The following is a 4,296-nucleotide window of genomic DNA, read 5'->3' as shown; positions in this document are numbered from 1 at the left end:
GCTTGGATTCGGACCGAGATCATTCTGTCGTTTTTGAGATTGTATCTACAGTAGTAGATATAATGGTCTTCTGAGTTAAATTCGCCCATTCCTGTCCACTTTAGTTCACTGATTCCCAAGATGTCGATGTTCAGTCTTGCCATTTCGTTTTTGACCACATCAAGCTTACCTTGATTCATAGATCTTACATTCCAGGTTCCTATGCAGTATTTTTCGTTGCAGCATCGGACTTTCCTTTCAGCATCAGATACATCCACAGCTGAGCATCCTTTCAGCTTTGGCCCAGCCACTTCACTCTTTCTGGGGTTACTTGTACTTGCCCTCTGCTCTTCCCCAGTAGCATATTGGACACCTTCCGACCTGAGGGGCTCATCTTCCAGCGTCATATCTTTTAGCCTTTTGTTACTGTCCATGGGGTTTTCTTGGCAAAGATACTGGAGTGGGTTGCCATTTCCTTCTCCAGTGGATCACACTTGGTCTGAGTTCTCTGCTGTGGCCTGTCCATCTTGGGTGGCCCTCCACGGCATAGCCCACAGCCTCATCAAACCACGCAAGCCCCCTCGCCACGTCAAGGCAGTGATGCATGAGGGAGTTTTAAATCATTAATCTCTACTAAAAGGACAGGACTTTTTTTGTTCCCCCTTGCCCTGGCAACACCTCCTTCCGCTCCAGGCAGCACTGTGACTTCCACAGAGCTGAAAGCATGTGGTAGAAAGTCACATGATAACATGGGACAGGAAAAAGAGGACCGGTTTCTCTGAAATTGTCAGTGCTAAAAAGAAATCCTCTCCACTACAGGAACTCAAACTACGATTCCACTGCTCCTCTCAATGTATTGCATGTGTGCGCGTGCATGAACAAAGAGAAGGAGGCGGCATGGTACCCTTGCTGGACATTTCTGCCAACAGCAGATCCTTCCAAAAAGGAGCAAAAAAAAGTCAGCTCTATCAGGTCACAGTCTGGCAGGGGCTCTGCCAGGGTAGCCAGCTCTCCTGCTCTGGCCAGAAATCTCCCACCCCGGGCCCCACTGCTCCCACTCTTCCCACTGCTGCCTGGTGGTACAGCAGAAATAAAATGGAGGGGAGGGAAGAATCAGGGTCATGCTAAGACCATGACATCACTTCTGGCAAGAACCGAGAAAGGCCGTCACCATGTCAGCACGTTACTCTAGAATTCTATTCGAGTGAAGCCCAGAGCATCGCCTCGACACAGTGATGTCACTTCCAGGTTCACATCTGCAGTGATGTCACAGTGTCGGTGTAACGTTGTTTGTCACTACTCTACTCCCTCTGTCTCCTGAGGGTTGCCTGACCTGGGCAGCCTCAGGGTTCTGACCGACAGGTTGAAGACAACTGACCTATTACGAGCATATTTCCTGTTTTGGAAGACATGCAGTATGCATAACAGAGACACAAATAGGTCTGATTTTCCCCCCCTCTCAATTATCCAGGACTACCTTGACCACTTCTTTCCATGCCACGATAAAACCAACCATACGATTAAAGAACGACTTGGAGTCATGCAGAAATTCTTCCATTTGGCTGTAACAGAAGACCCAGACAGTCAGACTTTAGAGGTAATGCATCGGCCTAGGTGTGGAGTCCCTGATGTCTTGGAATATAACACAATGCCTGGAAACAAAAAATGGGGAAAGCATCATTTGACTTACAGGTTGGTTGGATTTCAAGTTTTGATAGTACTAAGAACCAGAGCTATTCCTTAAATGTTAACATATCATCTTTCTCCACTTCTCAAAGAATCAATAACTACACTACTGATATGGCTCCAGAGAAGGTACGTGAAACAATAGCAGATGCTTTTAAAGTGTGGTCTGACGTTACCCCTCTGCATTTCCATGAAGTAAAAGAAGAACCTGCTGATATCGAAATTTGGTTTTCAATAGGCGGTAAGGATTAGTCTCAATATATTTTTGCCTACTGGTTTACCATGTAGGAGAGCCTCACAATTAAAGTAACACAAGGAATTAAAATATTCCCGGACATTAAAAATCTGCTCAGCTGTTTAAAAGAAATTTTAAGATGCCCTTTAAGTTTAGGTTTTGAAGAACCTCCAAAGGAAAGGGGACCTAGAATGCCAGTTGAGTTATTCTGTGTAATTCCACTTCCTAGAAACCTCAGAAACTCTGTAGCATCAAGGATTATTCCACTCATCTGCATCTTCTTACATGTTAATTTGCTGTTCGGCCCGTCTATAAGTTTGAACCTTACCTACCATTCCAATGTATTTGGAAAAGTGTGCATGCACACAAACCCTCATACCTTGAATAAAATTTTTGTTGGTCTTAAAGGTGCCGCTGGACTCTCAATTTGTTCTACTGCTTCAGACCAACATGGCTGACCACCTGGATCTATCCACTCAGAAGGATTTGAGACCTTTGTCCATCCTAAAGAGCGTTTATCCTACCTAAGTGGCTGTGTAATTTTGCTGAACAGAGGCATGGAATATAGGCCAGTGTCTCCGTATGGTTGCCAGCCAGCAGCTGGCTCTCAGCAGGAAACTGGGGGGCGGGGACATGAGGGGGCGCAGTCACACATCAATGGAGTGACATCATTTCTCGGGCAAACCTGGAAGTGATGTCACACATCTCACTGGAAAGTGTCCTACTGAGTGTCATATTGACGGTGCAACATCTCTTCCAGGTCACCCCACAGATGATGTCTTGCCACTGATGAAACAGTAATATTGGGTTCCACTGCCCTACCGAGTAGCAATAAGGATAAGCTGCCGCTGGGAGGTTTCCTACTAAACAGGACACCTGGCAGCCCTGAACCAAGGTTACCCAGTTGCTTCAAGGCCGCTTAGGGATTTGAACCTGGGTCTCCCAGATCCGAGTCTCACGCAGATCCGAGTATCACACTGACTACACTGTGGCGGATATGAAACAATCTCTTAGGTTATGCAGGATCTGATTTAAGTCTTTATGGGTCAAACCAGTAGCATACTGAAGGGTCATACAGTCAGTCTCCAAACACGTTCAGGACGAACCCCATGCTGGACTTATGTCAGACTCCCACAGCATCAACGAAGCACACACTTTGCAAGAAAGGTTTTACTTTATTTGAAGCTATAGGTGCATAAACAGGATCACTGTTCAGAATGAGGAGCGAGCATCGAGCATAAATAGGTTATAGTGCATTCAAAAAGCTGAGGCCCAATTGCGGGACTTCCCGTGCGCGCCTTTGAGCCTGGGAACAAACGCTTCTAGATAATCATAACATATTTGCTTCTCATGGGGTGTACCATGAGATCACCCAAGCAACTACTCGGCAGCAACCACCTGTGGCCTTGAGAGATACGGATGTTCCTGCAACTAGGCAATTAAGCACATCAGTAGGCATACATGGGAAAGTGAAAGCAGACAAGCGCATACAGAGGAGAGAATGAAAAAAAAACTTTTGGCAGCTTGCTGACAACTTATTATAAGACTCTGTTCTTCACATTGTCCTCACCTAGATAGCTCAGGCTATCCTGATCTTGTTGGACCTTGCAAGCTAAGCAGGGGTGCCCTGGCTAGTATTTGGATGGGAGACCTCCAAGGAGTACCAGGGTTGTGATGTGGAAGCAAGCAATGGCAAACATCTCTTGCCTTGAAAACCCCATGGGGGTCACCATAAGACAGCCATGACTTGATGGCATTTCCCACCACCACCACTTCATATTAACAAGGCCTGCACTATTGTTATTAGGGCCCAACATGCATGTAACTGCAAGTGTGTCCTACACTGCAGTATGACAAATCACAAGAACTTCCCATCTGATTTGCTTTCCGTGTCGACACTGCTCCCAACGATGAACTTTTGAGCTCTCCAAAATCCCTCGTGTCTGGATTCTACCACTGCCATCCATGGCAGGTCCCCACCAGATGCTGCAAATCAAGTTACATTTAGTTGGTTTATTTATTAAGCCTTCTGCAGGTGCCACCCTTCAGATGAGCAAAATCAACATTTGCCCGGACATGTGCCTCCTCTGTTGTGGCTAGGGTTGCCAGGCTTCCTCAAGGCAAGTGACAGCAAAACAACTGTGTGCTGAAATACCTGCAATAGTCAATGTACAAAAAGAAACTTCAGCAAAGTGAAACATATGTAATCAGCAATAAATCTGTACATAAAATCCATCATAGGAAATATAGAAGTCCACAGAATGCATAAAGTCCAAAGTAGAAATTCAACACTTTTCCTAGGTAGTATACAGTGTTTCAGACTTCTGGTCCTTCCTCAGGAACAAAGAGCTAAAGAAGTACAAAATGCAATAATACTTATTAACAATATAGCTAAA

This window comes from Gekko japonicus, unplaced genomic scaffold, assembly GCF_001447785.1.
Source record: "Gekko japonicus isolate JY-2015 unplaced genomic scaffold, Gekko_japonicus_V1.1 scaffold1654, whole genome shotgun sequence".
Classification (NCBI taxonomy): Eukaryota; Metazoa; Chordata; class Lepidosauria; order Squamata; family Gekkonidae; genus Gekko; species Gekko japonicus.
Note: the sequence above shows the minus strand (reverse complement) of the source record.